The 13340-nt window shown below is 44.0% G+C and overlaps 1 long non-coding RNA gene, 2 other non-coding genes and 1 pseudogene across 3 annotated transcripts in view; 3 read left to right on the forward strand and 1 right to left on the reverse strand.

Annotated features, from left to right (window-relative positions):
- Positions 1 to 13340, reverse strand: part of LOC142104539 (uncharacterized) — a 147837-nt gene that overhangs the window by 42652 nt on the left and 91845 nt on the right. The gene's annotated exons all lie outside the window — the stretch shown is intronic.
- On the forward strand, positions 872 to 990 carry LOC142132183 (5S ribosomal RNA). The gene has a single exon (XR_012686498.1). It is a non-coding gene; the product is annotated as a 5S ribosomal RNA (ribosomal RNA).
- Positions 1074 to 1192, forward strand: LOC142137002 (5S ribosomal RNA). Its single transcript, XR_012687667.1, has one exon. It is a non-coding gene; the product is annotated as a 5S ribosomal RNA (ribosomal RNA).
- Positions 1276 to 1394, forward strand: LOC142132380 (5S ribosomal RNA; annotated as a pseudogene).

The following is a 13340-nucleotide window of genomic DNA, read 5'->3' on the forward strand; positions in this document are numbered from 1 at the left end:
CACGGACACCGCTGAAAGCTTTTTTCCGCTTTTTCTTTTTCTGCCCGATGCGCTTCCTGAGACCAGCGATCGCAGACTCCAGCTGCTCAACTTTGGATTTGATTGTTGATTCATCCAGCTCGCTCTCCTCCGTGTCAGGTAGGCTAATAGATGCAGGGTCCACTACCTCAACGGGCGCATTCTCATTCTCCATAGCGATGTCCAGCTCCTAGACAGGCCCCAGTTGTGACATCACCGGGCCCGGCACGGGGTTCACTGGGTTTGCGGTATATTCACGGGATTCCCTGTTATCCTTCACAGGAATCTTCAGCCACCCCCTGTTGTGTCATCACAAGGGGGGGACAGGACATCCACAGCACTCTCTTGGACCACCTTGTTAAGATTCACAGGCAAGCCCATATTTTCCCCAGCACCCAGTTGTTGCACCACTGGGGCTGGGATACCGCTTATCACACTGTCTGCTCCCTCCTCCCTCCATATTAATCTTCATATGAGAGGGCTGCTTCTCACCTGTCTCAGAAGGTACTGGGACTCTCTCCACATTGTTGTCTGGAGGTATACCGCCTGCCAAGACAGAATAGTCCATCACAGTAGCAGCACTAGCATCCAATTCACCAGCCAAGATGTTTACAGGCCGGCTGTGAACAAAGGAAGTCAGGCTTGGCTCCAAAGCAAGATGTGATTTACTAGGCCCGGAAACCTGGGGACTTTCCTGCACTCCTCCCCCAGGATCCTCCATCCTCTCTGGGCTTGCTCCCAGAGTCCACACTGGTTCTCAGAGAGCTAAGACACACCTCCTTCTCTCTTTTTCCTGCTTCCTTCAATGCTGGTGTTGAGATGTATAAGAGATGTAGGTCAGTAAGCAACCAATACCTACAGCCACACCACCCTGAACAAGCCCAATCTCATCTGATCTTGGAAGCTAAGCAGGGCCGGGCCTGGTTAGTACTTGGTTGGGAGACCACCTGGGAATACCATGTGCTGTAGGTTTTGGGTTTTTTTCTCTCTTGTTCCTGCGTCCTTCAATGCTGGTGTTGAGATGTATAAGAGATGTAGGTCAGTAAGCAACCAATACCTACAGCCACACCACCCTGAACAAGCCCAATCTCGTTTGATCATGGAAGCTAAGCAGGGCCGGGCCTGGTTAGTACTTGGATGGGAGACCACCTGGGAATACCAGGTGCTGTAGGTTTCTGGGTTTTTTTTCTCTTGTTCCTGCATCCTTCAATGCTGGTGTTGAGATGTATAAGTGATGTAGGTCAGTAAGCAACCAATACCTATAGCCACACCACCCTGAACAAGCCCAATCTAGTCTGATCTTGGAAGCTAAGCTCAGCTGGGCCTGATTAGTACTTGGATGGGAGACCACCTGGAAATACCAGGTGCTGTAGGTTTTTGGGGTTTTTTTTCTCTCTTGTTCCTAATCTTTTTATTGAAAAAGCATTGCAACAAAATACATACAAACTGAAACAAGTTGTGGCACTTATGTAAAAATTCAAAACATAGGATACTACATTTAGGGGTAGAATGCCCCACACACGAGAGTCCTAATTTAAAAAGTCCATAGCAAGAACAACATAAAATATTAAGTGCCCACAACCAAATATACAATTAAAATACAATCAACTATACAATCATAACATAACTTGTACTATATACACTGCAAGCAAAGAGAAACTGATCCAAGCTTTTAGACATATGCAACCGCACATAAAATAAAGATGTTAAGTCAAAAATCTACGGGGGGGGGGGTGCAGGACAGAAAAGCCATAGATGAAGAGCCCCCAGACTTTGACCCCCTTACGGAGGTCTCAGACCCTGACACAGTCTGACCCAGCTTGTATTGTCCGTCCGGGACCTCTCCATATCCCTTAGTTTCCACACCCCGTGAAGAATGTCACCCGCCACCACATTGCAAGGGAGGATTTTCCGTCAAATTGTGACCTGACACCGTGCATTCCACGTGAAGTACCGGACTACTAAGCTGACTAGAAAAAGGGTGGTCAAATCAATATCCCAGCACCTACCCTTGAGTGCTCCATAAACCCACTCAGGGTAACTAAGCCCCGAAAGGCAGGGAATGCCCAAGGCACCAGAAACCCTCTTGTAAACTTCTACATTGAAGGGACATCTGAGCAAAAAATGGTCCATCGTCTCCACCTACCCTAGACACTCCTCCCGTGGGCAACCACGATCATCGGCATTTCTGTGCTTCAAATTTCCCCTCACGTAGAGTCTCCCATGAAAAGAGAGCAAGGCAATGTCCAAATATTTTGAGGGGACCCTCCGGGAATTAACCAGAGCCAGCCCCTCCGAACACACATTACCTGGGCAGTCCTTCAGTGACAGCTGTTTTCCGAGAAGTGGGAGAACAAAATTCTCCTCTCCAAATGCTTCCTAGAGAAGCCTTTGACTTCCCCCACCTCCAAGCCCCAACGCCTTGTCACCTTCAAGCAAAGAGCCACGTAGGCTGGGAGATATCCATGCCGGACCCGGAAACTTTTTACCACACCTCCCTCTATCCAGACGCTGAGGAAGGGATGCACCCAGACTCTAAACCCCTCTACCCATCGAGGAGGGGTCTCTAAAAAGAGACTCCCCAGATGTAACTTGAGGAAGGTGGTTAGAAAGAAGAGCACTGGGTTTACCATCCCCAGGCCTCCCTCCCTCCTCGATTTATAGGTCACAGTTCGCTTAATGAGGTTCAACCGGTTCCCCCATAAGAGCTGGAGAAACACGGCATAGACCTTGGTCTAAAAAGACTCCGGCAAGAGGCACACGTAACTAACGTACAGAAAAACTGGAATCAGGAAGGTCTTGATCGAGTCTACCCTTTCCCTCAGAGATAGCTTCCACCTCTTCCAGCTCTGTACTTTCTGGGTAGCTACAACCAGTCTAGCCTCCCAATTTCGACTGGCATAATCACCAGGGCCGAATTTAATGCCTAAGATCTTGATCTCCTGGCTAGCCCAGGGGAGGGTGTCCAGAAGGTCAAACTGCTGGCCTTCCTCCCCATCCAGAAAACCTCACTCTTCTCCTGGTTTACCTCTGAGCCAATGGCCTCGGAGTACCCACGGATTAGAGTTGCGACCTCCAATACCTCACCGGGACTCGACAACAGTGACATCATCGGCGTAGGCCACGACCCTCAGCGGACGGCCTGGGCCCAGTCGCACCCCCTCTGCAGTGCTGCCACCTAACCTCCGAATGAAGGGGTCGATGGCGAACACATACAGAAGAGGGCTCAGGGGGCAACCCTGCCTTACACCAGAGTCAACCGCGAAGGCCGGACCCACCCAACCATTCATTGGAGGGAAGCTCTCGGCCTGCCTGTAGATTGTCTGTAGCCAATTAACCACCCGCACTGGGAGCCCATACCACAGAAGGAGAGCCCACAGGTACTCATGATTTACCCGATCAAAAGCCTTTGACTGATCCAACGCTAGTATTTCCCCCACTTCTCAGCGCGGCAGCGTTCAATGGCCTCCCGGACCGCAAGGACAGCAATAAACGTGCTGCGGCCCTTCACGGTGCAGTGCTGGGAGGGAGAAAGAATCTGGCCGGAGATAGTCATCAGCCTGTTGAAAATGACCTTTGCCAGAATCTTCCTGTCAGTATTGAGAAGGGCTATGGGGCACCAGTTCTCAATACGTGACGGGTCCTTCCCTTTAGATAATAAAATAAGAGCAGACAGCCTCATGGAAGGAGGAAGGATTCCTCTGCCCAGGCTCTCATTGAATACCTCCACAAGACGAGGGGTCAAAAGGTCTTTAAAGGTCTTATAAAACTCGGAGGTCAAGCCATTCGGTACTGCTGACTTCTTCATAGATAATTGATCTATGGCCACTTTGACCTCATCTGCTGTTATCTCATCACCCAAGGCATCAAACGAACTGTCAGGACTCACAAGTCCGGGTGTCTCCCTCAGAAACCGGTCCATCTTTTCTCTGATGAGTGGCTTCTCAAACAAAAGAGAGGAGTAGAAAGACCATACAACACCGAGAATGCCCTCCTTATCTTTCCTGAGAATACCCCCGGCATCACACAGGCCCCTAACCTCCTTAGCATTGACCGACTTCCTACAACTCTGGTAAGGATTAGGTGAGTGGTTTTTCCCATAATCCCTCTCCAGAACCAAGGAAGCAAACCGGTCGTACTGTAACTCCTTCATCCGAGCCTTCACCCGGGAGATCTCCCCACCATCTCCCTGCTCAGAGATCAAGAACCCTAATTTCCTTCTCAGGGCCTGGTAGGAATTTTCATTCAGCAAGTTCTTTCTGGCTACAAGGTTGCGGAAGAAGTTCCCAGTCCTCTTTTTACACACCTCCCACCACTCAGACCTACTCCATCCCGCACTCCTGTGCTTCAAAGAAGTAACTGAAGGACTGTCTGATCACCTCCTCCTCAAGGAGCCTAGGGTTCAAGCGCCAAAGGCCCCTACCTTTCTGAGGAGTTTCTGAGGCGTTCAAGGATACACACAGGCAAATGTGATCAGAGAACTCCACAGGCCTCAGCACTGGTGCCAAAGTCGTCGAGCCCTCCTTAACAAAAATCCTGTCTATTCTAGATCTACAACTACCTCTAATAAAGTTGAAACCCGTGAGGTCTGGGAAATGGCGAACATGCACATCCACCAGACCTGCCTGCCTAACCATGTTAACTAAAAAATTAGAATCGTAGCCCAAAGTAGTCTTTGCGCCCCCCCTGTCTTTGGGCCTGATGATGGTGTTGAAATCACCTGCAAAAACCAACTGCCGGGCTGTAAAAAGGTACGGTTTTATCTCCCCGAAAAGGCATTTCCTGTCCCACTTGCTTTGAGGACCACAGATATTAATTAGTCTCAGGCTATGCCCCCTCAGGATGACATCTAAAATCATACATCTACCTACCTGTAACTCTATAACTCACTGGAGAGTTATCATGTCGGTAAAAAGGACCGCCAACCCACTGTACGGCTGGGCCGCAAGAGACCAGAATGAGGGGCCACGTCTCCACTCCCGCTTCGCCTTATGGAGATCCGCGAGCCGCCCCACCCTAGTCTCCTGCAAAAATAAAATGTCAACCTCAAGCATGTTGAAAAAATTGAAGGTCATATAGCGAGCACGTTCAGACAAGATGGATGCCACGTTAATAGTGGCAAACTTTATGGGCTGGGAAACTGCCATTCTGAGTTATTGCAAGTAGGACCCAGATCACTTTCTCTTTACTTTCTTACTGGAGTCCTCGTCAGAGGAGCCGCACCTTTTTATACTAACCCCAGCCGGCACCATATCGGTGTCAAGAAGGTTTACCTCCTCATCTTCGGAGGTCACCTTATCCGGCCCAGGGGAAACAATACCAGAAGAAATGGCAGAGATAGGAGGACTACCAACTTTCACTTCACCCTCCGTGCCTGCCTTAGACAGACCCACTAATTCCTTAACCTTTGGCGGATCAGGCGGACCAGGGGGTGGGGGACCAGGGTCTGGAATATCCGGGGGAACCAGGAGGGAAGGGGCCTGAATAGAAGATACCAGGACAGGAGGTGCGGCTTTGGAGGAAACTGAAGGAACCAATGGAGGGAAAGAGTCCTCCGGGGGGTGAGAGATCTCTAAAGGGGTGGCGGATATTCCCGGGGAGGAAGAGGTTACTGTGGCCAACTCCTCCACAAGGAGAGACTTGCGCAAACTTAAAGGTGCCTTAAAGAAATTTTTTCCCAATCAGAACCCTAGCTGTCATTTTACCCGCTACCTTCTTTTTTGACTTGTCTTTTGGTTTCTTATACTTGGGTTCTACCCTTATTGGGGATGGACTTTTTAAATTCCTTCTCCTCCTCGTGACCTTAGGCCTAAATTGCAAGCTACCATTCTCACCCCTCACTATTTCTCCTTCTGACTCCTCATCACTTGAGAAGGATAGGAAACGGTTAGATAGGATAAGCTTTTCCCCGCCAGACTTTACAGCCCGACTCCTTCTCCCCTTCTTCCCTTGCACTGTAAAGGGGGCTTCTTCCTCCATAACTGTTGGTTTTGCAACTGGCACAGTGGACTGGGCCAACACCGGCTGGGAGGGGAGAGGGGGAGTGGGAGCAGACACCGAAGAAGGTGGTATGGGAGGGGTGGGAGATCCAGAAGAAGGACCTGGGCCCTGGACAGGGCTCACCACAGATGGCACGCTTACCCCTATTTCCATTAACTCTGCAGCCTGAACCAGGTCTATATCAGATATTTCACACGCATTGTGGGAGGCATGAGGGCAGCGACTAAAGGGATGGCCAACCTCACCACATAAATTACATTTAATCTTTACACATGACCTGGCCACACTTTTGAATGGGACATTTCATGCTGAGGTGGCGGAAGTAACCACAGCGATGGCACATCCTCGGCTGGCCCGGGTAAAAGCATTGAATGCGGTCGCAACCAATAAAGGCCGCAGATGGTACGCGCAGCACACCAGCCTCCGTGCATCGCAGATGGACCATGGCAGACCACCCGCCACCCCAGACATGACGGCTCGGATCGGGAACTTTCTCCAAGGGGGACACTAAGTCCGCGTATCTTTTTAACCAAAAACACAAGTCAGATTTAGGTAGAGATTCGTTCCTAACTAATATGGTCACACACACCCTTTCTTGGCGCGTGACTGGGATTGCTCGGAAATTGGACCATGGCTCTGTATCTTTCTGCCTTCCCCACATAGCCCAAAAATCTTGCAACCCATAGTAAGAACAAAAGCTGACATCAAAATCAGGGGAACTCACAGGATGTATGCATGCAAAAAGATCCTCAGCTTTATAACCAAAACTTGCAAAAAAACTATCCAAAAAGGCAGGTCTAATAGGGAGGGTCTCACCACTTACACATTTCAATTGAACGACATTCCTCCTCTCAGGGGGCTGCCCTCTGACAGACATTTGAGGAACAAATGGTGCTGCAACACCAGGCACCACCCCCGATACTGCCTTCGCATAGGAAATGGGACCAGGTACCCCAACTGGTGCAGGAATAAAAATTCATCTCATACATATAGTATAGTGTTATCACAATTAAAATGTGGTTATGTAAAAATTGTTTTAAATATAAGAACCATAAATTTATAAAATATGTTGCTGACATATTAAGCAACATATTTAACATGATTTACCAATTTTTATAATAATAACAATATATATGTTCTTATTACAAGTTAAAACACTATCCAATAATAACATAATTGGACATAAAAGTTTTTTGTTAGCACTAGTCTCAAAAATCACTGATAAAACATGGCATGCCCCAAATAGGGTCATAGATACCAATGTAGTTCAAAATCAGGATTCAGACCACTTGGTTTCAAGGTATTTGAAGTATGAATCCAAAACATCTCTTTTTTTAGCTCATTTCGCCATGACATTTTTATCTCTCCAATCTGGTTCTATGGTTGTTATACCCTACTAACTCAACAATACATTTCTGAGAGCATAGATGTGTTTCTTTGAAAAGTTGTGACAATGGATGTTGCATTGTCCCCTTTTTGATGTTATTGAGATGTTCTGCCATCTTAATTTTCAAAGGACGTGTAGTGCGTCTAATATAATATTTATTAAATCTGCACCTCAAAATGTACACTACATTGGTGCTATGACATGTTTTTTGTTTTTCTTTGTTTTTATTTTTTTTATTTTTATTTACACAGTCCTCCCTATCTAACAGTTTGGCTTTCTTCTTTGCTTTTTCTATTGTGGCCGTAGAATATCCCTTGGCTAAGAATTCTTCCGCTGTCTTGTCCATAGAGTCGATAAATTCTGTATCTTCCGTGCAGTTCCTCCAAAAACGTACAAGTCTGTACAAGTTTGAGTCTGTTGGCTTTCTATATAATTTGGTATGGATTCTACCATCCTTAATGTAGACGGTCAGATCTAAAAAGTTAACCAATTTTCTGATAATATCAAAAGTCAATTCGATGATTATTATTAAGGGAACTGTAAAAGGAATCTAACTGTGCTTCGTTGCCCTTCCAGATAAACAAAATGTCATCTATAAATCATATCCAGGCTACCAGGTTCACCCCAGAAGCACAATTATGCCACACAGCTTCTTCTTCCCAGAAGGCCATGAACAAGTTGGCATAGCTTGGGGCGAACCTGGTGCGCATTGCTGTACGCCTTTTTTGAATGTAGTAGTCCTGATTATATTAGAAATAATTATTTTCTAAAATGAAACGGATACCATCTTTTATAAAGTTCTTCAAATCTTTTGCCATTTCATTCTCTGTCATAAAAAATCTGCAGCATTAATTCCCATCCTATGTTCAACGATTTTATACAGAGATTTAACATCTGCTGTTAAAAGCAAAATGTTTTCATTCCATGTAATCAGTGTTAACTTATTCAAAACATCCGTGGTATCTTTAATATAGGATTTTGTGTTAGTTATCAACGGTTATAAGTGCAAATCGATCAACGCTGATAAGTTAGATGTAACTGAATTGACACCAGACACAATAGTCGATTCTGACTGTCTTTATGGATCTTCGGTAAAATGTATAATGAGGGTGTCAATGGTTGTTCAATGATAATAAATTTGAATTCTTCATCTGATAAAACATTTAAGTATTTGTATCTAGTCAATAATTCAATTTTTTCTGAATTTCACTTGTTGGATCACTTCTTATTTTTTTGTAGGTGGTATCGTCGATTAACAACTGTGATACTGTGTTGTTATATTGTTCTTTATCCATAATCACAATTGATCCACCCGTATCAGCGGGTTTCACTACCAGATCTTGGTTTTCCCGTAATTTTTTTAAGGCTTCCCATTCCTTCTTGGTATAGTTTCTCCTTAAACAATATTTCGGGAGATCTCTCCTTTTCCCTGTGGTTGCCAAATCATCTTGTACTAATTTAGAAAAACTAATTATAAAGGGGCCTTTATTGTGCGCGGGATAAAATTTAGATTTTCTGCGAAATTTGTTGATTACTGATGAATTTTAAATCAAAAAAAGATAAATCAAAATTTATCTGATGAATCAATTTCATTATCCGAATTCTGACTATAAAAAAAAATTTTGACACTCAATTTTCTGATGAACCTTTGTAGCTCAAAAAAAATGCCAAAGTTATCAATATTGCTAGTGGGGGCAAATTTCAATCCCTTTTCAAGAATAGAGGTTTCTTCCTTATTCAATTTATGTGAACAGAAATTATATATAGTTGTTGTGTGCCTTTCTACACTTTTTCCCGAATTCTCTACCTTTACGAATTTTTTATCAATTTCAATTGCACATTTTGCTTTATAACGTTTCCTAGATTCTTTTCTGAGATTCTCTTCCTCTTTCCCCCTTTTTTCTTGATGTTATTGAATGACTACTAAAATTTATCGAAATCTCTCCTTTGTTCTTCTGTGTTCTAAACAAGGGTAAGAATCAGATTCAGAGATAAGTGGGTCAAATCTATTGTATGTAGTTGTCCTTAATGAGGATCCAAAGTCTGGCCTATTACGTGTATTGGCCCTTGATGGAGAGCCAACATCTAGCCCACTGTCCCTTCTATTGAAGGAGACATGGGGTTTAGCGTCCTCTCTTCATGGATGATAATTACCTCTGTGCATATTCTGACGATAATATCTTGGTCTTTAATTATGTTTACCTTGTCTTTTCCCAAATGGGACTGATTGGTTCTTTATATGATACACCTAACTTATTACCTTTTCCTGAAATATAACTGTTGTTATTTCTATTATCAAATTTGAATGTTTTTTCCTTTCCCAGTGATTGAATGGGTTGTTTAACACTACCAAATTGAGATGTTTTATCACGAGTAAATTTCTTCTGTTATTTCTGAATGAGATCTTTTGTATTCCTATCAGTCCTAGTGATGATGTCCTTTTCAAACTGTTTGTAATCCTGCAAGTTAGAAAAGAGTTTGACCATATTTTGTAAATGTTCAAATCTGCTCTGAAGGATGTTTAAATCTTGTTTCCTCTCCTTCAAGATCAATGAGATGAGGGAAAAAGAGCAATGATCTAAAATGCTTTGCCAGTCTTGCTTAAATGATTCTGATGCATTAGTGAAAGATGATGTTTTGTTAATTATGTGTCCTTTAGGAATGATCTTATCTGTCTGGTATTTTTCCAAGGTGGCTATTTCCCACCATAAGCGATTCTCTTTTAATAATGAGTCTCCTAATTTATACATTATGGAATCTAGATCTTCATCATCAATTTCAATTGATTATTGAGGAAGATGTTCTGTAATTGTGTTATTCTAGACTCCCTATGGGAAAACATGGTGCGTCTCTGGGCTAAATCTGAGTGAAAAACCAGTGTATAATAACCAAAAAAAAAATGATTAACACCTCAGTGGTCCTTAATGCTGCTGCCCGGGAGAGGTATCTGGATGGTCACTCACTAACAATCCTTCAAATAATAAATATGCAAATAGAATATGATACCTATTGCCCTTGGCGCTGTAAATAATACTCAAATCATACACATTACTGTAATGAGTCCCAAAAGAGATTAAAATAAGGACTAATGGATCAGCAGCTGTAAACCCCCTTCAGAAATACGCCCATGTGGGGGTGGAGTGTATTTCATGTTTCTGGGGGCAGAAGTAGCTGTCACTATAGGGTCCTGAGCACCCCAAAAGTTGTGCTGATGCATCCAAAGACTTTTTCTTTCCTACTATGTGTTTACCAGTACAATGGAGACAGACCAGGCTTGGTCTAAGAATAAAGGCCTACCTTTAACTGTGCCCTCATTCTAATCCTGTACTTTAATTGGCCACAGGCCAATCCTGAAAATTAACTGATGTCCTCAGGCTGATCCTGTAATTTAGTTAGTGCTACAGGCTAATCCTGATTTTTAATGTGAATGCGCCAAAAGAGAAATAAACAGTAAACATCCAACACCTAAATATCCTGGGTCTTATACCTGCTACTGCTGCATGGACCTAGATGCCAATGGCCTTGTGCCCAAAGAGTGTGGAAAGGCTGAGTGCAGGCGTGGGTTTGGAAGAGGGCTGCCCAAGGGTCTAACCTGACTCTGGCAGCTTTCAAGGGCAACAAGGGTGAACCAATATAGCTCTTTGCCATCCCATTGCTACTTCTTCTAGACAGAGACTTCAGCAATCTTCAAGCTTGATCCTGCAGCTCTGCTCTGTCTGTGGCTGTCTTATGTCTTTTCTTTTCCTCTCCGACGACTTTTTCCTTAATCTCTGCATCTTCTCTTCTTCTGCTACTTCAGACAACTTCATTCTTGAAAGTGACGTCTTCATCCCATCTTCAGTTCAACAGCAGAAGCCTAATGCAACATTAGGCCCCCGCCGTTGAACTGAAACCATGCCATTGAGCACTGATTGGCACGCTGCAGCTCCAAAAATTTAAAAGGCCGGGATGAGTCCTGATAGGCTTACCGTTCAGGCCACTTATTGACTGGCAGTGAATCATTTTTGATTAGCTGTCACCAGCGCTGGGAACCCTGCAAGAAAAAAAACTTACTTGCACTATATCGCTGGTCGGGTGAGTGTTCTTTTCTTCGCCGTCTTCAAGGGCTCTGTAACGAAACTGGTGGTATTATCTGGAGCCCAATAGCTGAGTAGATATCCAGAGAGTAGTCAGACATTTGCCGGGTCGGTACACAAGAGGGTAGACAGACATTTGCCAGGTCGGTACACAGACGTTTGCCGGGTTGGTACACAAGCAGGTAGTCACAGGTGCAAGGTGGAGTAGCAAGTAGCAGGAGCTGAGCAAGCAGAATTCTCAAGCACATAACTGAACCAGGAAGTGCCATTTATAGGCCCAAACAGGAAACAGGATCCAAGATGGTTTCTCTTTGATGCCACACTGGCCATCTTGGATAAGGGCAAATCTAATTCCTTACAGTATTCCCCCCTTTTAATAACGTCCTCTGGACGGTGCTTTGCAGGGTTTCTCTGGGTATCTTTGATGAAATTCACGCAGCAATTGAAGTTCATGGACATTATCTTCCCATGAATTGTCTTCTGGTCCATATCCCTGCCATGTATCAAATACTGAAGTTTATTTCTAAATATTCGTGAATCTAGTATTTTCTCTACCAGAAATTCTTCATGTTCATCAATTTGAACAGGATCTGGAGGAGGCAAGGTCTGACCAGGAAAAGGATTTGAAAGTACTGGCTTCAGTAAAGAAACATGAAAGGCAGGATGAACCTTCATAGGTCCTGGGAGTTCAAGTCGAAAGGCTGATGAACTGACTTGTGCCAAAATTTTAAAAGGACCTATATATTACAGTCCTAATTTAGAGGTAGGCACGCTTACTTTTAGGTTTCGTGTAGAAAACCAAACATCGTTGCCAACATTTAAAATTGTTGCAGCTTTACAATGTCTGTCTGCAATTGTTTTATAACTGTCCTGTGCATGTTGCAATGTCTCTCTTAATACTTCAAGATTATTCTGTAACTACTCTAGTCTGGATGCAGGTATGGATGAATCTTGTGGGAAATTGGGGAATAGGTTTGGATGATAACCCAAATTGGCATAAATTGTCTTGTGGATGAGTGTTGCGAGTTGTTGTATGAGAACTCTGCCATTGGCAGAACATTAATCCAGTCATCTTTCAGATGGCAAATGTAGCACCATAGGTATTGTTCTAATGTCTGATTGGTGCGTTCTGTCTGTCCATTGGATTGAGGATGGAAGGCAGTTGATAATTTGATATTAATATTAAGAGCACTACAAAACTGTTTCCAAAAACGTGAAGTAAATTGTACTCCTCGGTCAGAGACTACATCATCAGGAACTCCATGTAGACGAAAAACTTCCCTGATTAGTAATTCTGCTGTTTCTTTTGCAGAAGGAAGTCCACAACAGGGCACAAAGTGAGCCATCTTTGTGAGTCGATCTACAACCAACAGAATTATAGTCATACCCTTGGATGATGGTAAATCCACAATTAAATCCATAGAGATTGAACCCCGTGGACGAGAAGGAACTGGCAAAGGCTGTAAAAGTCTAAGTGGAGGAGTGCAGGGTGTCTTAAACCGGGCACAAGTACTGCAGGATGATACAAGTCTTTTAACATCCTCCTTGTATTTGGGTCACCAGAAGTAACAAGATAATAATTCATGAGTTTTGAAAACACCTTTTTGGCCTGCAGTCTACAGTTATGGACAAATTGCAGTACTCTTAATCGTGCTGCTGCTGGTACATACAAGTAATGTCCATACTTCCAAATGTTATCTGGATAGGTTAAGTGTAAATCTGTAGGGTGTTCTAAAAGGATTGGATCAGTTCTATAACCCTCTTTGATGTCAGACAACAGCTCACCACTGCTAATAGCTCCCAGAAACTTTGACTTTGAGAGGATTGCCTTTTCCGGATCAACCTGTGGTGAGTTTTAC

This window comes from Mixophyes fleayi, chromosome 1 (genome assembly GCF_038048845.1).
Source record: "Mixophyes fleayi isolate aMixFle1 chromosome 1, aMixFle1.hap1, whole genome shotgun sequence".
NCBI lineage: Eukaryota > Metazoa > Chordata > Amphibia > Anura > Limnodynastidae > Mixophyes > Mixophyes fleayi.